A 25999-nucleotide genomic window follows, 5' to 3' on the forward strand; every position below is an offset into this window, starting at 1 on the left:
TATAACATTACGTAGTTATTGCACGTGCCATGGAGCTTATTGGTCTGGTCCTTTTCCAAAGGGGTATTTCAAGGTGATTGACATCAGCAGGCTTGTTAAAGTAGGGAAATGGAAAGTGTAGTGACTGTGAATGGCCTCAAAATCATTAATCTCCACACACACATACACACTGACAAAGTTTCACAGTTGCCATGTCTGAGATTAGAACTCCTACCTAATGAGTATATCACACACTAACCCTACATATACTGGGCAAATACACAGTGTAGTCTGATGCCTGACTGTGGTATGGGACATGTGTCAGTCTGGCCCTACAAACATGTATGTTGATAGGGTACCATAAACTGAAGCAGCATGCAACGTCAGATAGAACAGGACCAAGAACAATGACATCTACCATAGTCTGTACACAGGCCAAGTAACATATTCACAATATACACTCTGTCAACAATCACAATAAGTACACAGACCTCACTACTGTACAGACTACAACAGAATGTCCAGGTTTTGTCCTCAAATATAAGGCCTACTATACATAACATGTCTTGCAGTCTGATATCTTACTGGCTTGTTATCAGGTATGATGTCAGTAAATAATGATGTACTGTACAGATGCACCTCTTACTGCATGACATATGAACAAAGGGTGACAGTCTTAGAGGACAGAGGCACAAACACAGGGCTGATATTAACATATTTGCTATGATAAACTGAGAAAATTCCTGGTGTAACAGGGTTTGTTGTGACATATCACTTCTGAGGGAAATTAAGTCAGTAACTCACATGGATGTCACCATATACTGACTGCAATCATCAGAGTATGCTACCGCATTTCTAAAGATAGGAAATGTGTGAGTAACACACCACATGTAAGACTCCAAACTCTGGCCAGCCTGCAGATAGCCCTACAGGTGAAAGTTTCCTCAACCACATAACACTGTCATGCCAGACTTCAAATAATGTAGAATAGATATATTCACACAAACCCTGTTAAATCAACATTACTTCAAATGTAGAACAGCATTACTTACATTCTGTCCCCATGTCTGGAATATCCCCTTCCTGTTTGTTGGCCTGTCTCCACAGTGTATGTTGTAAGAGGTATTTCCAACAACCCTCTGTGATGCTGTTTGTCAAATACCCACATGGAGTCCTGCTTACAATGAAGGAAAAGGCCCAACACCCAAATGAAGTGCTTAGTTATAGGACTGTGTTTCCATGCAATTGGCTATAGGAATGATACCACAGTTGTTCTGCATGCAATTAGCAAGTGGGGGACTGCAATTCATGCACAGGCCATCAGTTGATCATGAGCATTACTTACAAACTCAAGCTGCTGCCTATGCAAAACAGATGTCCTTTTCCACATCCACCAGAGAGGGAGGGAGAGAGAGAGAGAGAGGGAGAGAGAGACAGACAGAGACAGAGACAAAGTAAGAAAGGAAGGGAATAAGAGAGTAAGAACTAAGTGTGTTAATGTATGATCTGTGGGTGGTGAGTGGTATCTGGGTATTATAACAATTGCCTATATTGTTTAGTAATCCATACTGTCACATAGTAATTGCACATAGTTGTACACATTTCTGGATGAGGATTGTCTACAACAACCTCTTCAGTGTTTGAAAACTGTTGGCCTTGTAATGTGGACAATGGGACATATAGGTCCTCAATATAATGATGTAGCAAAACCCACACTGCAATGGATCCTGTCATTACACATTCACCCCCAAAAAGATACTGATGGCACACACTTACCAGTACTGAGTTTTAAACCTTTACCTGACTATGTATAACTATTACAGTGTTATGCAGTTACTGCATGCACCAAGGAGCTTACATGTTGGAGAGTTGTCCATAGGTATCTTTGAAGGTGAGTGACATCAGCAACAGTGCTAAAAGAGGGTAAGAGAAGTGTAGTAAGTGTGAATGTCCACAAAAGCAGGTGTCAAAAAAACACACACACACTCTCTCAGGAAAACACACACATTATCACAGTTGGCAAGATCAGGATTAAAACTCCTACTTAACTAGTTTGCTACACTACAATATTACACAGTTATAACAAGTACAACAGAGCTTATATGGCTGAACCATGGCCAAAGGGTTATGTCAAGGTTAATGACATCAGCAGGCATGCTAAAGTAGGGCAATGGAAGGTGTAGTGAGTGTGAATGACTTCAAAATCATTAATCTACAGACACATGCACGCACACACACACACACACACACACACACACACACACACACACACACACACACACACACACACACACACACACACACACACACACACACACACACACACACACACACACACACACACACACACACACACACACACTTGCCAGTACTGAGATGCATAGGTTCATTGCTTCACAGGTGTGTAGTAGGTGAATAGGCCTGAAGGCTGTACAATGCTAGGCAAAGGGAACACCTTGGCATCAGGCCACATGACAGTAGCCACCAGTGTGGCTCAGGGGTGTAGTCCCTGGAGTGGTCCCCACTGGTGGGTATTGTATTCCCCATCCACACATCTGGGTTACTATTGTGGGTGGCCAGTGATGTGCACTGCTTCCCATGTATGTGATCTATATTCCATAACATGGTCGGTGTCTGGGTTGTGCACATGTCTCACACGCATGTTCTTTGACATGTGGAAGTGTACTTAAGGTCTTTGGGGCATGTCGTGTGGACAGATTGTTATCTTCTGATGTAATATTTCTAATCTCATTTTGTGAGACCTGGCTATGTAACTGAGGTTGTGTTTGCACCTACATTGACAGCATGATACAGGTATTCAGTGGAGTTAGTGGTTTCTGTCCATACAGGGCATGTGTATAAGCCATGATATTCCCTTTGTGGGTTACATTTGCAGACTCTACAGTTATTGCAAGCATCCAGTGGGGAACATAGCAAAAGGGCCACTGTAAGCATTTATTTGCCTACTGCAGGGATGGAACAGGGTGTAATGTCCTTTTACTTGCTGGATAACACACACTCAATCAGGAGATGCAACACATCACAGTACTTTCAAATGTCAGTGGCACTATTGTGGTCAACAGGCATGTAGTCCACTGCAATCACACCTTGGTTATTATCTGTGAGGCAATATGCAGGGAACTACCAATATAGTGGTTGTTGTCTAGCCAAGTGTGTTTGTGTATGAGACATGGGAGGAGAACGTTCTCTGAGTAATAGAAGGGTTGCCTATACTGTTCACCAATCCATAATGTCACATGTAGTGGTATGGATTGTCTACACCAGCCTCTCTGGTGTTTGACATCTGTTGTCCTTGTAAGGTGGACATTGTGACATATATTAGGTACTCAACATAATAATTTAGCAAACCCTGCCCCCTAATGTATCCAGTTATTACACAATCACAGCAACCTCCTCACAGGATACTGATGACAGACACACACTTGCCAGTACTGAGATTCAAACCCCTACCTAGTTATGTTTTGCTACTATAGTGTACCGAATTTATCGCACGAGCCAATGAGCTTATAAGGATGGGCATTCTCCCAAGGTACTTCTAAGGTGAGGAACATCACCAGCCCTTGTAAATACTGGCATTGGGTGATGTAGAGGGTGAGAGATCCCAAAAATAATTTTACCCTATGCACACATTTACATTTGCCAAGGATGAGGTTCAAACTTCTATCTAACAATCTTTATGGACCACTATGTTACACATTTACTACATGCATCACTGACCTGACATGGTTTAGGTTTGGCAACAGGTACTTCTAAGGTGGATGACAACTGCAGAACTACTAAAGTCAGGCTCTGAGATGTGTACTGGGTGTAAATGGGGCCAAAATCTTTGAGGTACCCACACAAACACTTGCCACAAATGAGATTCAAACCCATACCTGTGTATTTACGGCTATTATATTGTTCTGCATTTATGGCATACGCCATGGAGCTTACTTGTTGGAGACCTCTCCACAGGTATCTTTGATGGTGACTAACATCAGCAGCAGTGCTAAAGGAGGGGTAAGACAAGAGTAGTAAGTTTGAATGTCCATAATATCAGGTGTTATCAAGGACACACACACTCACTCACACACACAGTATTACAGCTGCCATGTCTGGGATTAGGACTTCTATCTAACTAGTATGTTACACTATAACATTATGCAGTTATCGCATGCACCACAGAGCTTATAGGGCTGGCTTTTCTCCAAAGGGGTATTTCAAGGTGGCTGATATCAGCAGGCTTGCTAAAGTAGGGCAATGGGAGGTATAGTGATTGTAAACGGCCTCACAATCATTAATCTCCACACACCCACAGAGTTTCACAGTTGCCATGTCTGAGCTTAGAACTCCTACCTAATGAATATGTTACACTATAACATTACGCAGTTATCACATGCGCCATGGAGCTTATAAAGCTGGCATTTGTCCAAAGGGGTATTTCATGGTGACTGACATCAGCATGCTTGTGAAAGTAGGGCAATGGGAGGTGTAGTGACTGTGAATGGCCTCAAAATCATTAAGCTCCACACACACACACACACACACACACACACACACACACGCACACACACACACACACACACACACACACACTTGCCATGTCTGGGATTAGAACTCCTGTGTAACTAGTATGTTACACTATAGCATTACACAGCTTTCACACACGCCACGGAGCTTATGTGGCTGAGATTTGGCCAGAAGGTTATTTCAAGGTGACTGACATCAGCATGAGTGCTAACATGGGCAATGTGTGAGTGTAGTGTGTGTGAATGGGCCATAAACCATTCCTCTGGAAACACACACACAACACTCAGTCACACACAACTTTACATTTGACAGGACTGGGTATACAAATGCTAGATGAATACTGATTTGTTCTATCATGTTACACAGTTATCATAAGCACCACACACACTATAGGGCTGAGGGCTACCAAAAGAAAATATCTACAGTGATTGACATCGGCACATCATGTGATATTGGCCAATTGGATGTGTGGTGGGTGGGACAGGCCTCATGATGGAAATCTCTCTGTCACTGTCTCTCTCTTCCTCACATCTCTGTGTGTACGTTTGACCTATTATAGTGTGTTGGCTTTAGATATGTGTGAGTATTCCTATCCAATGTGTGTGCAAAGCATGAATGATGTGCAATGTGGTGTGTGTGGACAGATGTCTGCGACTGACAGATATGTATAATCCACTGTTGTTGTCAGACATGGGCTTCATTTCTCTAAGTGTAGGAACATGCCCAGTATAACCTTCTGTATTGAGTGTGTGAATCCATTTCAGGTAGATTGTACTCCAGTCCAGGATTTTGTGTTCTACACCTACAGCTATCAACCTGTTTCTGCAGGATATCTGTAGATAGGTTGACAATATGGAGTCACAATGGACAAAAGATAGTGGGATACTGTAACTATTATGTCTGTGCTGCTTGTGTTACATGGTTGGTGTTAGCAGAGATATTCAGACATATGTACTGTTTTACACTGTGATGTATTATGTCATCAACTACTAACATATATACTTATTTGCTCACAGTTATTTCCTGGGAAATACAAGATGAATGAAGCTGTGTTCAATATTGTGGTCTGCAGCCTACATATTTTTTAAACACTCATGCCATTCTGGAGGGGTAGATGCAGTTATTTGTTGTTGGGTCTGTGTAAATGGTTCAGCACCTTAGTACTGTGGTGGCTGAGGATCCCCTGCTTGAACATCTATCGACGTAACAGAATGGCTATATCTTGCTGTGATCATACCTCTCAGCTGTACAGATTCACCCAGGTTACCCAGAGGCAGGGCTCATATATCTGGTCAGTTCCCCTTCACATTGTGGTTTACAAGCAGGTTTGTAGCCATGGGTTTGCAGACAGGGGTAGTATGGGAACACATTAGAGTTTCAGACTTCACACACTCCATGGCGTCCATTTTTCTACATTCCCCACTCTTTTATTCTATCCTTTTCCTAACATTATTTGAGCGAGATCTGAGAAGTATCCCTATAGTTGTCCCTTCATCTCAGTGGTAATTAGGGGTTGGTCCACAGTTCATGCAATAGGCCATAGTGAGCATGCTACTAGAATTTGTCAACATGGCCTTGCATTTGTGTTCTGTGGACTGCACTATGTTGTTAGTTGGGACCCCATGAGATAACATACATTGGCAGTACGGGTGAGGTAGAGGCCTTTCACAGAGGACTATAGGGCATTTGGCAGTGATACAGGCCAATTTTAGCAGGCCAGTACATTCTGTCACTCCTACAGTCCCAGGCTGCGAGCCACTGGATTCCCCTGGGGTGACAGGGTAAGTGTGGGTGGTGTTAATGGTAATAGTTCCTTTCCATATTAATCCATTGTTCTGGATGCTGGCAGGGTGCTACTTACAGCTAAGGACACACCTGCATGGGACACCTCTTCAGCATGCTGCATTCTGTGGGTATTTCCATGCAGAAGTGGGGGTCATACTGTACTCATTCCCAACAGCAGGGATATAACCTGTGATAAACCTGTGGCTGATGGTGGGGTGAGCTGAGTGCATGTGTGATATGGAAGCTTCTTGCAGCTGACTCACAGATATACCTGGGACATTCCCCTTATGCTACCTTGTGCAGGGACATAGGCAGTCTCTCATTACTTCATAACTGTGCCTTTTGTGGTCTGCCAGTGATTGGCCAGACTACATCAGTATTCCATGCAACATGGACAACTAATGTGCTGCTAACTTGTATGTACAATTCCAAAGGTGTGTGCAGCAGAGAGTTACATTTTATGTACTCTGTCTAGGGCACTTCCAACTGTGTACTGTGTGCATGTCTGGGCCCACATTCATGGCATTTCCATCTTTCAGATGGTGACAGATATTGACATCTGAACTGTGAGTATGGATGACTACTGAATTGGGTCTTGCTGGGATGCATTGTAGTTGGCACTGCAGTTGTCAGAACATGGCCCTGTCATCAACAGTAGTGGCCATAGGCCACTGGGACACAACCCTCCATGCCTACATGCTGACCACTTCCACACAATATACAACACACAACAACCTAACACACAGACCCCTGCATATTGTACACATGCAATAATCTATCCTGTAAATTCAGCCAGCTCAGGTAATCTGTGCTCCACTGTTATTAAACCCACATGTACATGTTACTGCATTTCTACATAGGATTGTGGGGGGGGGGAGGCACACCTGACAACTGTAAATGTTTGCTATGACTGTACTGGTATTTCAGGTACTCTGTTTGATTCCATTTCATTTTGTATTCTGACCTATCAGGCAGACTAGAGGCATATCATTAGAGTACAGATCTTAGGTTTTATTGACCTATATTTCAGTTTCAGACTTCTTACCCTTCAGAACTAACATACAACTGCCAGACCTGTAGTAGTCTGTCTGTGTAGGTCTGGAGGGGGCTGTTCTCCATCGCCATAAATTGGAGGCCTTAGCACAGCCTTTTTTTATGGTCATCTACACCTGTCCTGCTGGCTAAGGCTGTTGTTGGGTATGTGAGCCTCACTGACATGCATGTGTGTGTCCTATGGACACACATTTGGGCCACCACATGTACTGCAGTGGGATTTGTCACCTTCTCTAGTACTGCCTACTTTGCTGACACCAGTATTTGTTATGGATTTCATGCTGCCCATATAGGTGTCCACTATCTGCTGCCATCCCATTCAGCCACCCGATTCCTTTGCATGCTCACATCCATACCATAGATAAAACTAGCAGAACATACATCTCCATTCAGCAATTGATAGGAAGAGTGACTTACCTTGTGAATGTGCCAGTATTGAGGATGGAGCTGGAGGGCTGACTATGTTGGATGCACATAGTACACTCCCTATACATGGTAAAGCACAGGTAGTGTCATGTTTGGCATCCCCTTTACTGTATGTGTAAGTCAGAGAGAGGTGTCATTCCCTGGATCCCTACTGTGTCAGTGTATGTGCTATGCGTTGCCTCTTTGCCAAAGCCTGGGCATACTGGGCACACCTTCTGCCGACATGGGCAGGCTCAGGTTGTTCCTCCTCCGAGTCACTCTGACTGTGCTGGCCTTGGCAATGGTGGGGGCTTGTGTGGCCCTGCCACATGTTGTTCCTGCTGCAGCTGTTTCTGCAGGATCATATTTTGTAGCATGGCACATACAATGAAAATTTGTGTACATGTAGCTGGAGAGTACTGCAAGGCTCCACCGGATATGTCCAGGCACTGGAACCATGACTTGAGCATCCCAAACACATGCTCTATTATGATTCTGGTTTGTGTGAGTGCCTCATTATGGAGTTCTTGTTCAGGTGTGCATGCATTTCTGATGGGTGTCATCAGCCACTGCTCCAGTGTGTAGCCAGAATCCCCCACTAGGTGGCCATATGAGATGTCCCCCCTGGCAAATGCCTGATACAGATGTGAGCAATGCCAGATGTGGGAGTTGTGATAGTTTCCAGGGCTGCCAGCACACACATTCATAATAATGCCTGGGCATTGCATTGTGGTTTATGTAGACCCTAACCCTCTCACTGGGTGGTGCTTTGATGTGTATGTGTGCAGTCTATAGCAGCCACTACCTCAGGGTATTCTGCAATTTGTGGAAGAGATGCATAGTGCTGGGCAACGCCTCACAGATGTTGAGGAAATATATGTGCCCACCGGCATGTGCTGACATGGCATCCAGGAACTGGTGGAGTACCCTGGATGCTGATGCCTGTGAGATCCCCATGATATCCCCAGTTGGCCTTTGGCAGGTACCTGTGGCTAGTATTCTTAACCCTACGCATACCTTGGTATCCACTGGGATAGGTTCCCCTCTGTTGCTTCTGTGTGTGAGGCGTGGCTGGCACAGCTCAACAATTTGCTGTAGGAGGTCCCTGTCCACCCTATAGCACTCCACTATCTCCAGCTCATGTAGCCCCTGGTAGATTATCCTGTGTCTGCACACTCTTCTCCTTCTCCTCACTGTGGATTGGTCATCAGCATTCTCATCCTCACCACCCTCAACCTCTTCCAAATGTTGATTTATGAGAGCCACAGCAGCCCCTATCATTTTGTTAGTTTTGTCAGGTATAATTTCCCTGTCTGTGTGCACTGGTTGTATAGAGTTTGCGGGAAAAACCAGAGTGAAAGGTGTTTGTGTAGTTTATAGTAGTGTGCTGGGCTGCTGCCTGTGTAATTGGCTGATTCTGATAGATTTCAACTGCCAGCTATGCTAGTTCTCCTTAAGTGCCTTCCTACTGCTGTTTTCCCTTCCCATTGCCTTCCTGTTTAAACCCTGAGGCACGCCGCACATACCCGGTGCTCAGATGTGAACAGAGCTGCTATTTCCTTTTATTTGTTTGTTTGTTTAAAACACGGTGCATGGCGAGCACACCCGTTTAGGCAATGTAAACACTGCTAGGCAGCCTCAGACACACACCCTTCCTTAGCTGTGCTTAGCTAAGGGCAAACACAGGCCACAGAGCTCCAATAAGCTTACAGCATGCATGACACTCCTCCTTATGAGGTCATCTACCACTTATGCTTATAAAATGGTGTTGCTGCATCTACACAGTTGGGTGCAAGCTAACACTGAAGTGAAATTTGTGATTCAGTATCAATCCCCTCATTTGCATAAAACTGACTGCTAATGCATGGTTACAAAACTGACACTCAGCCTTCCCACTTAGCAATCACTATTCCATGGTATTGTTGTCTTATGCATGCCATTTACTATTATGGCAGAATGCTGATTTGGGTTTAAAAGCTTATTTCCAACTTTTTTCCTTATTTTCAGACCGATCCCATTTGCTCACTGCTGCCCTACACTTAAACAGCTGTAATCAGTCAAAAAATAGTTATTTTTTTATAATTTTGCAACTACTTCCCATGCCATTGGCATGCCTACTACATTGAATACATGCTTGCTTTGGAGCTGTCATGCCTCCGTTTTGTAATTTGCAGAAATGTATTCGGTTAGTAACCGAACACATTTCTGTAGGATACACTATTCCTGTACAGACACCTGCCTGCTTCCTGGATCACTAATCCACCTCATTTGCATGGTTTTTACCAGCAAATGGGGTAATTAGCATACAGGAGCTGTGTCCATGCAGGAATAGTGTAGGAGTGCTCGTGCATGTCCCGGAAGCTCTTTCCTGAATCGTTTGTTGGCCATATTGCATGCAGCAGCTCTTGCACTATTTTTGCATGCCGTGCCGAGCTTGCTGAATCCTGGGCCTGGCTGACTTACCATGGACTGCATGACACAGAAACTGTAGAGTGGTAGCAGATGGGCAGGGGAAATACTAGAGGAAATATGCAACCTCTGCCACCCTCACCGGATGCCCCAGGGAAATTATGGAGAACCCATCCCAGTGGAAACAAAGATATGAGTCACATTATGGATACTAGCTACAGGTACTTTCCAGAGACCCAAAGAATATATATTAGGGAAGTCACAGGCATTATCTTCCAGAATATTACATCAGTTTCTGAAAGAAATGCTATAATATGCAAGGGAGTATATATGTTGCCCATGCACCCCACGGGGGGAGAGCAAGAGCCATGCAGAAATTTCATGCAGCACTGCATTTTCTGATGTATTTAGCAGGATAGATTGCATACCATAGAAATAAAAGCCCCATCCAGTGAACATGGAAGGAGGTACATTAACAGGAAAGGATACCACTCTATAAACTGTCAGGCTGTCTGTAATGCCCAAGGGGTCATCTATGATGACTGTGCAGGTAACCAAGGTAGTTTTCATGACTCACATATATGATACACCTGTGAGGTGTACACAAGGTTTGCTAAGGGTGAAATTCCACAAGGGCATCTAGTGGGGGATGCAGGTTATACACTGGAACCATGGCTTATGTCATCCATGAGAAACCCACACAGCCCTACTGAGCAAGGATACAATGATGCCCACACTCAAACTAGGAATATCATAAAATGTGTATTCCCTTGTTTAAATCAAGGTTCTGGTGTCTAGACACCCCAGGAGTTGCCCTGCAGCATGACCTAGCCACCTCTACATTATGTTCCATGGTGCATAATATCATTCTCAGGAGACAGCTTCAGGAAGGACAACTAGGGGCAGGACCAGAGTTCTCAGTACCATGGGCAGGGCCAATAGCTCCATTAGATACAGATGAGACATCTGAAGGAAAATCACCAGGCACAGATGCTCCAGGCAAACATAGGCATGCACAATATGCCATGACTCTGGCTAACAAGGATAGCATGCAGACTGAATATGTAAATGAAAGAATAACAGCCTTAGTGCATACAAATATTATAAAAAAATGCTCTTCTAGACAATCAGTAATGTAATGGCTGTATTCCGTTGACATCAGGAACAGGCAATCCACACCCCCAAAGAGACATCTGCATTATCACCAAGGTATTTCTGGAAACTGCATAGAAAAGGCAATACAGTCATATAACTGATTAATGTGTTATGCAGGTTCTCTTTTCTCCCCTGAGATGATGCATGTCCCAGGTTATAGTAATGTCAGTAATAGCTTATGTGCGATGTTTGCAATGCACAGCTATGGATTTTGCCCAGTAATGTGCATTACATATTTCAGTTGGCCACTGTGTATAACCAATGAGCAGGTTAATGCTAGTATTTGCACAAGTATAACAGTAAGCAAGACTTTATTTATCTATATATCTATCTGTCTATCTATCTATCTATCTATCTATCTATCTATCTATCTATCTATCTATCTATCTATCTATTTATTTATTGACATTTGTTTTCCAGGAAAGTCTGAATGGGCACAGATGCCATTTTTCAGCAGAGGCCTGGGGAGAAAAGCTCCAAAAAATCCAAGCAGAAATCTAAACATCTACTTTGACTGCATGAGTAACAGCAGTAACAAAAATACAATGATAATCAACATTTGCAGAAACAATCCTGTATAAATGATTATTAACTATAACTAAAAACATGTATTCTGCAATACATTTACATTAAAGGAAGGTTCTGAGTAAAATATCAAAATTCTGTTGCTCGAGTCCAAAGTGTCAAAACTGCAGTTGCACAAAACTGCAGAATACCAAATGTGGAAATGTCGAATCCGTGGTTGTGGTGGTACATACGTGATGTGGGATTGCATGTGTTCATGATGTGTGGTGTGGTATGTGGATATAGCTGGAGATTCAGGTAAGTGATGTTTTTGTAAGGGTATTGGGTAGGGATTTTAGTGTGTGTAAGTGTGTATGGAGTTTTGGGTTAGGGTTGGTAGGTAAGATTATAAGAGTGTAAGTGTTGAGAGTGGTGGTATTTGTACATATGTGATGTGTGTTTGTGCAAGGGGAATGTAGAATGTGTAGTGGTGGGTTTTGTGCATTTGTGGTTTTAGTGCAACCTCGGAGTTAGTATATTTAAGTAGTGGGGGTGTGGGGACTCAGCCCCCACATGGTGGGTGCATGGGGGCTTGCCCTCTGCTTATATATGGGATAGGCGCATGTGTTTAGTTGTGTTTGTGTGTGTTTTGTTGGTTTGTTTTAGTGTCGGAAGGAAGGTGTATGTGTGCTTGTTTGTGTGGTGGAGTGTGTATGTGAAAAGTCGTGATTTTGAATTTTGCGCTTTTGGGGTTTTGGGTTTTCGGCTTTATAGTCTTGAGATACTGAAATTCGATATTTCAGGATTATAAAATGAAATGATATAGATATATATATATATATATATATATATATATATATATATATATATATATATATATATATATATATATGTATATATATGTGTGTATACAGAGAGAGAGAGAGATTTGTGTATTCAATGATATATAGCATACCAGGAAGTTCTGCAGTAGACCCACTTGGGTTGTCTTCCAAATCAGCCTCAAAATCAAGAGTTCTGTGTGAACTCTGTGATTAACTGTCTTTATCAGACAGGAACATCTCTGTTTCAGTCAGTGGTGGCTCAGTAAGAGGACCAGCCCCCATAGCCATACATTCACATGCAATTGCAGTTGCCTGACATCTGGCCACAGTAATCATATCACTGGCCCTATAGCTTATCAGTAGCCATCTATTGTAGTTGTTCTCGGCAAGATGACCCACAGTTTTCCTTCTCGGCAAACAAGCCCTCCACGGCCAATGGATAGCCTGTGGTCTTATACCTGACACTAAATCTCAATGTGTGTCTTAAAAGGATGTTTTATTAATGTGCATCTGTTAATATTTTCTGCCGCTATAGACAATAGGGCTAATAACCACCAGAACCTGCCTCCTTACAGATAGTATGTAAATAAATTTTTCATCTTTTGTCTACTCTTTATCCTTCTCTAATTTCGTTTGACTTTCAGTGAAAGCTCCTCTAAAGGTTTCATCCTTCCACTTCTATTTTCCTGTTTATCCAGCCTATTTTAATTCCCAGTAACACTAGAATCTTTCATACCTACTGATTGTTTTGGATTGGAAAAGTCTCTAACGGGTGTAGCCCCACTCCTTTCACCCTCGCTGCACTTGGGCTCATTTCACTCCCTTACCCTATCCCCATTCCCACTCACCCCCTTTCCAATAGCTTTATATCTATCTTAGTTCCTCCCCTATTCTCTGTGAACCAGTAACCACCATCATAGCTGTAAAACCATCCTCTCCTTGTTCCCTCCCCCTACATTTTCATTCTTACTAGAACCTTCCACCCTTTCCCAGTCCCAGACTAAAAACTTACCTAGCACTTTACTCCCATCACTGCTTCTCCACAATATTAAATATGACCTACACCATAAAACTCATTACGTTTCTAATTATCCTTCTTGCCCCTTTGCTCATATGGACACAAGTTACCTGCCTTTACATCTCATTAGACGGTTCATCTTCAGTATCACCAACCAAAGCTATACGAACATATACAAACACATGCAATTACTCAAGACATCTCATCCTCCTTATTTAACTGTGGTAACATACATACAACTAAACTAAGGCTTTTTCCTATAGCTATCAAACTTAAACTAGCATCATTTACCATACCTATATTTCTCTCAGAAACTCATCACCAACAGACAGTTATGCACCAACTCCGAGTACTCTCCCAATGTGGTGATATTCATCCCAATCCTGGCCCCAACAACTCACCAACATCCATCCAACCCTCCGTCAATCAAAACCTATATGTAATAACTGTAAATGCACATAGTATATGTAACAAAATTACTGAATTACATACATGGTTGTCTCTACATACTCCTGATATTGTATCACTAACAGAAACATGGCTAAAGCCACATATATCAGATACTGAAATTATTCCATCAGGTTACAACATCCAATAAAAAGGCAGTGTTGTAGCCTTAATTTATTGTGAGTCCTTAATAATTACTGTCCTTCCAAAACCACTTCCTACCTTTGGCAACATTGAACTATTAACTGCATCCCTACACCTTAATAGCAATAAACAGTTATGTATTGTTGCTTTGTATATTCCCCCAGCCAAAATATTCCTATTTTGGAAAGCTAACTTCCTGGACAAACCATAACATATTCAATGAAACAATCATTCTTGGCAATACAAATATTAATTGACAAAACATAACCTCAAATTTTCCTGCAAATAGTATTAACTTGCATAGCTTTAATCAACTTTTCACAAGCCCTACATGTACCTCAACTAATCATCTTGAGTTAGCCTTAGACTGGATCCATGTATCACACCAACATAAATATTCCAACACTGGAACCCACCCTAATACCTTAAGTTACCTCTTATCAGCCTGCACTCGTAGTTCCCATACCCAAATATACAAAACTCACTCCTTTAGAACCCCCAGAAACCTTACTCACTTCAACCAAAGAATATTCATAAATACCCTAAAGCCCAAAACTGGAGACCAGTAAAATACTACCTCTTGATGATGCTGTAAATTATTTTAACAAGGTCTTTCTCAGTACACTTAATAGCCTAGCCCCATTCGTACCAAAATAACCAAACAAGCTCTTCTTTCCAGAGACTGAGCATGGAAAGAATAGCAAAAAAACAGAACCTCACAAAATAAAGATAGCTACAAGCAACTTTGAAACAAAGCAAAAAAAAAAATGTAACCAATGATAAGAAAAACTATTTCTCATCACAATTATCCAACCAAAAAATTAAGCCCCCAAAATTTTGGAAATCTGTCTCCTCTCTTTTTAACCCTGAAACCTCACAAAACCCAACACCCAATCCTTCTAAAGGTACACAGTAAATAGCTCATATGTTTGCTCCCACTTTATCAATACCATTCTTACACTAGTCAAAGACCCATCTCCAATAAGTTACCAACTATCTAATAATTTAGCAAATACCCCAAACCTAACCCAAGACAATCTCAGTTCCCTTTCTACCCCCATCAATGAAACCCCTAACCATGACACATTAATTCTTCCATTCTCTATACAGCCAGTATCCACCACTTATTTAAAATTTTGACCAAACTAAGACCATGCTCCCTCTCCACATATACTCTTATATCTGAATATCTAAAACTAGCAGCTGATGCACTAGCCTATCCAGTTAGTATTCTGATAACCTAATCAATCTCAGAATCATATGTCCCCGACTATGGAAAAAATCCATTATTACACCACAACACAAAGGAGGTAATACTAATGACTTATCAAACTATTGGACCATCTCTATACTCTCACCACTATCAAAAAATCTTAGAAAAATGTGTGCATTCTCAACTCCTAAAACACATCTGTGACAATGATCTCCTTATAACCAACCAACATGGATTTCATCCAGCACATAGTACCACCACTGTCTGCTGTCATTCACCAATACTGTGTACAAAGCTCTTGATGCTGGACTATCAACTACAGTACTCTTATTAAACCTATCAAAGGCTTACAACACAGTATCACACCCTAAATTGCTTCAGCAACTAGGAAAAACTGGGATGCTCCCTAAATACCCTAACATGGTTTTCAGCTACCTTAATAACTGAAAACAATCTGTCAGATAGCAAAATGATCTATCTGAATACCTGGTCAATAACACAGGAGTGCTCCAAGGATGTATCCTGGGACCTCTGCTTTTAAATATTTTTATAAATAATCTTTATAAGGCCTCCAACAAAGTATACTTGCTCAATATGCCGACGATTCCACTGTTATTTCCTCTTCTAGTAATCTATCAGACTTCCTTAAAATTACACAAAAAAACTTTATGTCTATAAAAACTTGGCTAAATGATGCTAAACTAGTTCTAAAGGCAAAAAAAAAATCTCATACTATTCTCAACAAAACCACCAACTCCAGACCTTAAAATGTATTCACAAAACAACACAGCAATCTAGTGAAGACAGCTAAATTATTAGGCATAATAACTATTGATGGCAAACATACATTTGAGCAACATATTCTCAGTACTATAAAAAAACACATTTTAAGCTAGGGAGTCTTTATAGACACAAACTCTATCTAGCCAACCCACCAAAATAAAACTCGCAAATACTCTACTTATCCCAGCCCTCCTTTGTGGAAGCCCCATTTTTCCAAATCTTCATTCATTTCTTAGTAATAAACTTCAATCATGTTACTATAAAATAGCGAAATTTGCTTCTGGGTTGCCATACCACAGCCACCATTGCCAGGCCATTCTGGATTTGAATTGGCTTGATTTCCCCCAATACCTACATTTTCCCAGACTATCTCTTGCCCATAAACTGATATACAATCCCAACAAATGTCCTAGCCCTACCCTTAATTCTATTCTACAGTCTTACATGCCATCTCACAATATTTGGTCTTCTAACAAACAACCTTTAACAATAACCAAACCTAATAAAAGGGCTGGACAAACCCTATATTCATACTCCATTGCCCGAATATGTAAAGCACTGCTTTCCTTTATTACTGAACTTGACTCATTAAAAACATTTAAATCTGCACTAAAATGCCACTACCTCAATAATCATATCTGTCCCTGTACTCATAACTCTAAGCTACCATAAATAAAATAAACTTTAACTGCTCCTTCTACTTTTCCCTCGTTTAAGTAACTCCATACACATGACTATTAATTTTCTCTGTAACTAGAAACTTTATAAATCTCTCTATTTACTTCTAGGCAATGTCTAGAACTTTCTAAGTTTTACTAGAATTGTTTGCTTGGAACCAAAACCATGTTATTATTCTAATGCTTTTGTGTTAATGTACTCTGTATCATATGTCTTGTGCCAACATACTTCTTCAGTGCTTTAACTGTTACTGTACCATACAAGATATTTCTTGTGGCAATGTGATTTTTTTATTGTGTATGCTTTTCTCCTATTGTATCCTTAATATACTCTGTAATAATTTTTTGTGAAGCTTTTCTCCCTGGGCCTCCACTGAAAATGGGTTTCTGACCCAGTGGACTTTCCCAGTCAACAAATATCAATAAATAAATAAATAAATAATTTTGGAATATATGGCCTCACACTGCATTCAGATAATTTACCACCTGTTCCTAGATACGGTCATGGGAGGACTTGTCACCCCTGCCTCTCTCTCTCTCTCTCTAAGAGAAATGACCCATGGTGACATAGGGCCTGAATGATCTTGTCATTTTCAGCATCAGTATATGACAGTTTATGGGGTGCAGATGTCTTGGGCACCATAGCCCTGTATGATAAAAAAGCATAATTGTTAAATCCCCACCCCCAAAAAATCTATAAATGCAAAGAAAGAAAGAAATGACATAATTGTTAAACCCTAAACATCTCTCTGAATATATCAATGAATCATACACAAAATGCATGGAAAAGGAAGGCTTCATTTAACTAATACAACTTAATCCCCTCCTCTAAGTGTAAAAAAAAAGAAACAACTTGAAAATAAATTCATAGCAGGACAAACATGTCACTCTGTAGTACTTTATAGCATTAACAAAAACAATGTACAGTTGTCAAAGAAAAATGTTTAACATTTTTTTGTGTGTGATATTCATTTCTGTGGAGGGCAGATAGGTAGAAATCAGAGCCTTAACATACTTGTCTGTGTTAATGATGCAACAACTCATGATCTTGATAATAAGTAATACAACAGTATTCTGAAGAATGTGGTCAGCTTTCAAGACTGAAATTTCCATTAAACTGTCAGCTTTATGTAGAACAATTCTGCAAGGTCATGAGATTGGTATGCATGCCTATGCCAACAGCTACTGAGAATAATGCAGACAGTAAAGCAATAATTGTATTGTAAAATGCAATCCACATTAAGGTTAAATAAATCAATTTGTTCATAACAGCAAACCACCTTTGTAGCAACTTAGTTGTGAAAGTAGCAATATTTTTTCAAAGCAAGTATCAAACTCTCTAAATCCAGTCTACCCTACTATGATACAAGTTTCTTACCTACATGATTACCTTTATATAATACAGATTTAGTTCTCTCAGCATTGTGAGCATGCAGATGAGGTGTGAACTTATTAACATTTATTAATTCCAAATTCTGCAGTACGTGCAGGAAATAAAAACATGGTATAAGGACCTATAAAATTGCATGCACATGCCCTAACTCTGCAAGTACAAGCACTGAGAAGTGTTTCATCCTAAGTGCTTGTAAGTGTGAATGATTAGAATGACTGCACTATCAATCAGGTTTTCAATTAATCCTCTTTGATGTACACTTACTGAGGGTGTGTCAGGTTAGGAGAGCAATGTTCCTAACATTTATATGAATCATGTATGACAGCAGTTTCTACATCTGAATGCATTGTGCTTGCAATTCCAAATAAGTAGATCACTCACTGAAACATATATCAACTACAAGGCAAAGTACATAGCAGTCTTGTTAGAGAAGCATAGATAAGGGAATGTTATTCACAAAATAAAGAGAAGAAAAGAGATGCAATGTTCATTTTTTATTTTATATCTTGTGAGTAAACATTATTTGATATATTGCCAGTATCTCAGCCATCCACACAGCTAACTGCAAATTACACAGAACAAAGGTCAGAACTTGGCTGTATTGCACCTGCAATGTCAAGTGATACTATGTTACATCTTGAGTATCTGTAACCTTCTTTTTATCTTCACCGCAGAAGTATGTGTGTATGTGGCACATAGTGATAAGAACCTCAACTGTGTCTTGGAATGCCTTGCTCTCCTAGGGTTCGAATCCAGAGATGGTGGTGATTGTGTGAACATAATTATGTTTAAGGAGCATATGATTATAAAGTACAATGAGAAGCAAGGTATAAGCCCCAAAAAGTTTAATAAAACTGTCAGTAGCACAAATAACAGCACCCTAGCACCTCGGCTTTTAAAAAAGCCTTCAAGGAGTCATGTTGAAACACAACAAAGTTGTGGAAATATGAAAACTGTACAATCTACCTACTTGTTTCATAATGTTTCCTCTATTTAAGTATTTTTTTCCTCTTCATCATTTGCAAACCATTTGACATTGCACACGTTGGACTAGCAGCAGTCCCTAACAATGAGCTACAGTTCACTTCCTAAGGAAAAAAGTAAATATTTTAATTTGGGCTGCCTTCTGTAGCACAAATGAGTATGGCATCAGTGTATGAACATCAACACTCTGGATAGTATTAAGTGAATAAATTCTACCTGTGAGGAAAGTACCTGTGTGGCACAATGTGTATGTGAAGTGAGTACAGAGACATAAGACAAGCAATGAGGAGTTCAAATCAAGTTTACAGAAATATTTTTGTTACTGGATTCAGAATATCTACTGACACCCAATTTTGTATATTAAATAAACAAGCTAAAGTCTGTGATACATGCTAAATATCTTACCTGTAATCTACATTAATGTATGGTACATGGGTGTGTTTGTTGTAAACTCACCTCTTCTCATTACTACTAATAATATGTGATATGGATGTTGAAACATATGACATTTTTTCACTGTGCTATCACAAAAGTAGTAACACGAGTAATGTGGACATGTGAATCATATATTCTGGAGTAAGTATCCATATGTTACAATTTGTCATCATGACATTTATACAATATATTGTAAATGTTGATGTCATGAGTAATTGTATGTACTGTGACAAGAATGACATCCCGCTATTGCCTGTTTGTCATCTATCTGAGCAATTGCAATTACATGAAATCCTGGTTATGTGTAACCTAAATGCTACTTAGAATGGTACAAGCAGATGTAAAAAGGATGACTGTGTCATGATATTGCTATGACATCTTAGTTGCTTGCTACATATAGCCATGAAGTATTTTAATTTGGTCCTTTTTTAATTTTTCTTAAATTATGCCTTTTGCAATTGCACTCTGGTCAGCAGCTATAAAATATGGTCCACTTCCCAAGGAAAAAGTCAAAATGTTTAATTTGGGCTGCCTTCTGTAGTGCAAGCAAGCAAGCAAGCATGGCACTATTGTGCAGCTGTCAGCACTCTGGGTAGTACACAGAGAAGAAGCTGAACCTCATAAATAACATTTTCTGTGGCACAAGGTGTAAGTGCAGTGAGCATAGAGAAATACGACAGATTATGCAAGGTTCAAATCTGGTCAAATGATCATTTTAAAGAGAGGCTTTGAATACATATTTACATACATTTTGTTATATCATTGCATTGTTATTTTAAAATGAACTATAAACTATTCTCAGTACTGCTAACAATAAGTGAGTTATCTGTCCCCTTTAACATTATTTGGCATAACCTACAATCCTGATAATGTGTTCCAGAAATTAAAGTTCTGAAGTGGCAAGGAGATGTGAGAAAGATGAATGTGTCACTGTAATGCACTTCTTGGTCTGGTCAGTGCTAGATATACCATTTGATTGATACAATTTTTACTTAATGTTTTACTATCCTTTCTTTTTTATGTTAATGCCTTCTGCAATTGTGCTCTGGTCAGCAGTGTGCAAACACAGCTCATGTCCCAAAGAAAATAGTGAAAAATGTAATTTGGTATGCCTTCTGTTGCTCAAAACAGCCTAGCACTGGTGTGCAGATGTCAGCACTCTGGGTAGTCCTCAGGGAATAAATTCCATCTGTCAGCTAACTATCCCTGTGGAACAAGATGCAAGTGAAGAGAGCTTAAAGAAAGTAGGCAGCTGATGCAGTGTTTGAATCTGGTTGATAGATAATTTTACAGAAAGTGTCAGAATATCATTTGTCACAACATTTTGATTAAAAGTGTCACAGTAAGTGCATGAGCATCTTTACTGTGTTTACTGCAACAACTGTATCATTACTGATTGCTATTAATATAATGTGTATAATGTGTGCAAAGTATGTTAAACATGACAATGATGATATTTAATATAGAATGCACAAACATAGGTAAGATGTGCAAAATATTTATCATTAATTAGGCTGCCAACTCAGTTATTCATCATACTTCAAATATCTGTTTTGTATTTTCCCTACTGTACAGCTGCAGATGAGAGAAAAGAAAACTGTGAGGTGCATTAGGACAGATTAACTCACCTGAGAGAGACATGGGGTACATATGCATCAAATGTGAATGCAAGGCAGAGAGGTATTTTCACTCCGTCATTGTATATCATTTTCAGCAGGCATACCTTAACTTTTATATCAAGCATACATGCCTGCTCCAATAAATCTTGCTGATTGCATTAGGAAATTAGTACATCAGCTTAATTTAGTCTGGGTCCAATACCCAGAAACACATATTCGATTTTTTTCAAGATATTATTTAGAAGATTTTAACTGCAATACTACGTGACATTAACAATCAAAATTTGATAAATGCAAGTATTACATTTGAAAGCATGTATCTGATATGGCACAGTGAAATATGTGATTCTATTAATCTTATCATTGCATATCATTGTGATGGTTTGATTTTATGATGAATTAATGCCTTCCCATCACATCTGGATGTGGCCAAGTTGTACTTATATATTTGTCATATTGTTTTATGCACTGAAAAGTAATGGGATATGCCATTGATCTAATTTTCTCCCTTTTTAGCTTCTCCACCCTCTCTCTCTTATTTTTCATATAAATGGTTTTATTTTTTATACATTACTGCTGAAAGCAAACTGGCCATCAGCAGAGGCAAGTAGATCAACCTGCATGAGGTAGCTCTGTTCTGACTGCTAATTCAGTGGTACCCACTTGGAACAGTAGAAGCAGAGGTTATTTTGTCACAAATCAGGAGTTGATAGGGTTGGTGGAGGGCATTATGGAGAGGGGCCCTGGTAACTGAATCAGCAGGGTTGAAAAGGTTCTGCATCTTATAAGCCAAAACAATGCAATGAGAAAAGCACCGTAGCACTGGATGTAACACAGCAGAATATCCAATTTATTGTAAGTAAGCTCTTTCAAGGGTTCACCTCTTCATCAGACTTAAAATCACTTAAAACAACCACATTAAATAGTATTCCAATTAACATTAATTACTTCAATTAAAAACAATTAAATTATTTAAAGCCATACTTCACAGCATACATAAACTAAAAACTAGTGTCTCAACTGTCTCGCTTTCAGGAAAGGTTTAATGGAGACGATATTATTCAAACCAGGTGCTTTATCAGTGCACAGTAACATAATCTCTTTTTGTTCAGCCGCCTCAGTAATATTCCTCATATCTCCTCCCCTTTTTCTGACTGCAAGTATTTCCAAGACCAGAAACTTAAACATATGCTCACTACCTTCATTCTTGATGTGCATAGCCAAGGCACTACTTTCCTTTTTATTTCTTATATCCCTCATATGTTCAAGTATCCTGTCTTTGAACTGTCAATTAGCCATGCCAATATAATATGAAAAACATCTGACACAGTAACTCAAATATATTACATTGACTGTTTTACAGTCAGCATAGTGAGAGGGCTCTATTCTGAAGCCTAGCTTAGGGTGTACAAAGTTAGTACCTGTGTGTATATATGCACAGGCAGTACAACTCCTGCATGTATATGTACCTACTCTATCTGATCTAAGAGTAGTCCTGTTTAAACTAGATTTATAACAAAGATGGTTATTTAGGGTCTTATTATTTCGAAAGCTAAACTTAGGTTTGTCTCCTACTATTTCCTTCAACCCATTCAAAGTAGAGAGTATATTCCAGTTCTTATTGATGACATCACAGATCATATTTATATTACTAGCATATGTCAAAGTTATTCTCAAATCATTACTACTCTCATTAGTGATCTGTTGTAGCATCTCACTACTCTCAACAACACTACCTACATGTGGGTCACATACTGTTGCATTGTTGGTAAAGTATGGTTTACACCGACCATGTCTATCTTTCCATGCCTTTTTAATGTGCCTGTCTATATCTTTACTTTTATAACCCCTTTCTATAAAGTCCAGTTTAAGGGACTCTAGAACTGAATTCAGCTCTGCATCATCATTATGTAGTCTCATCAACCTGACCACCTGTCCCTTTATTATATTACATTTGCAATGGTTCGGGTGCATACTTGTATTGTGCAATAGGTTATTCTTTCTAACCAGTTTCCTATACAAACCAGTTTTAACAGTATTGAGCGAATGCTTACTAAGAATCACATCTAAAAAGTCCACCTGTTGTAAACTATAATTGTATGTGTATCTCAGAAAATCAGTGGTCATATTGAGATAGTGGATAAACTCTTTTAATCGTCTCAGTTCCTTGCCATAATAAAAAATATCATCCACAAATCTAGTATACCACAAGACAGAGTTGGCATAGGTCATATTAGAGAGTATAAACTCTGTTTCCCATTGCACCAATGAAAGGTTGGCATAGCTGTTGGCAGAGGCTGTGCCTATCACCAACAATGCCATGTCTGGCACTAACACAGGCAGCTGACACAGGAGATAGTGATGAGTGCTGAAGGTGAGGACTAGATTCTCACTGTTCTCAAGTTGGGCATGGATGCATCTCTAAGGTTCCCTACCTATCCCCAATCTTGGTATCCACTAACCTTTGGTGTCCATCACCATCCCTGTCTGTCTTGTACATCATGTATGTCTGCACCTGCTACCTAACTTACCCTACCTTTCTGACCCACTCATTCCTAAACACCTGCTCCAACATTTCTCTTTATCCAAAAAAAAAAAAAAAATTAAAAAAACAAGCAGCTGTCCCTCAAAAAAAAAAAAGGTGTCCCATACATATAACATATAAACTGCCAGGAATGTTTGACTGATAATTCACTGGTTAACAATTTTGACTGTCATTAACATCCCATACTGTGAAGTAGGGACATGTCCCTCACAGTAATGCAATGTACATGAATGACAGTATCAGTCTTAGCAAATACATATGTCATTATATGGGACAAGCAGCATTCTGTTACATTGGTCTGTCCACACACATGCACTTGTCCCAAAACCTATGATGCACAGTAACAGATATTCCAAACATTTAACTTTTATTAATTAAAAATGTGCATTTTCACATTGTTGAAGTCAAACTTCTCCTGTGGTACTTGCAATTCATACTATGTTCTTTGATTGTGTAACCTGATAGGTAGTAGGTTCAATTATCTTAGTGGGAAACATGTGTGTGTGTGTGTGTGTGTGTGTGTATTGGAAGGGGATTTTGGTGTCAAATAAGTAATGCCTCAGCATCAAATATGTTGTGTCCACTTCCACTTAGGAGAATTCATTTTAACTTTGGACACAGCTCTCTCTGCAATTTTTCACACTTTTAACAGAAACATCCTCTCTGCAACACACTGATAAAGTTATCATCTCAAAAGTATACTTTCTGCCCTTAATATTCAGACTGCTCCTGTTCTGTGTGTGACTAATACTGTGTTTTCTAGATTGTGTAACTATATAGACAGGAGGTTTGAATCTCACACTGAGGAATTGTGTCTCATATTGATTGTGTGTGTGTGTGTGTGTGTGTGTGTGTGTGTGTGTGTGTGTGTGTGTGTGTGTGTGTGTGTGTGTGTGTGTGTGTGTGTGTGTGTGTGTGTGTGTGTGTGTGTGTGTGTGTGTGTGTGCAATATTGGGTACATAAAACACCCTGATCAGAAGTTCTGTATCAACTTCCAGTCCTGTGAAGTTAATACAGAACATCTGATTAGGAAGGTATATGTACCCAGTATAGCTTCCAGATCAGATCAGATGTTCTGATCAGATAACTTCCTGATCAGATATTCTGTATCAACTTCCAGTCATGTGAAAAGTTTAACCTGGACTAGTATTCCACCATACCCTTATCCCACATTTACTACAAACTTCTTTGCAACACACTAATGACATCATCATGTCAAAAGTGCACTATCTCCCATTAAGAGTCAAACTTCTCCTGTGGTGCTTGCAGCTAAAATGGTGTCTTCTACATTATGTAACTAGTTAGGTAGGTGTTTTGAATCTGAGACTGAAGACCACGGGTATCTGTGTTCTTCCAGTGCCAGGGAAGTAAAGCTTCAACAAAAGATGTGCTGTGCCCACTTCCACTCGGGATAAAACTTTAACTTTGGACACAGCTATCTCTGTAGTTTATCCTACTTTTAATACAAATCTTTTCTCTACAACACATTGATGAGGTCATCCTGCCAAAAGTGCACTCTCTTGCATTACATTCTCCTGTGGCACTTGAGGCTAATATGGTGTTCTCTAGAATGATAACTAGATAGGTAGGAAGTTCATATTTCACATTCATGAACGTGTGTGTCTGGCTGCAATATCAGGTACATATAGCTTACTAATAAAATGTGCTATATCAACTTCCAGTCATAGGAAAAATGTAACCTGTGCAAGTATTCCACCATCCCCTTAGCTTGATGTTACCACAAACTTCTTCTCTTCAACACACTGCTTAGGTCATCATATCATAAGTGTACTCTTTCCCTTAGAAGTCAGACCTGTTCTGTAGTGCTTGCAGTTAATACTGTGCTCTCTAGCTTGTATAACCTTGATAGGTAGGAGGTTCAAATTTCACAGTAGGGAGTGTGTGTGTGTGTGTGTGTGTGTGTGTGTGTGTGTGTGTGTGTGTGTGTGTGTGTGTGTGTGTGTGTGTGTGTGTGTGTGTGTGTGTGTGTGTATTCAATAACAGGTACATACAGCTTTGTAAACAGATGTCCTGTATGAACTTCCAGTTGGGAAGATTTTAACATGGGAGAGGATGCCCCTTCCCCTTATCCTAATT

The sequence above is a fragment of the Protopterus annectens genome, chromosome 2.part1 (assembly GCF_019279795.1).
Source record: "Protopterus annectens isolate FY-2018-M chromosome 2.part1, PAN1.0, whole genome shotgun sequence".
NCBI classification, from domain to species: domain Eukaryota; kingdom Metazoa; phylum Chordata; order Ceratodontiformes; family Protopteridae; genus Protopterus; species Protopterus annectens.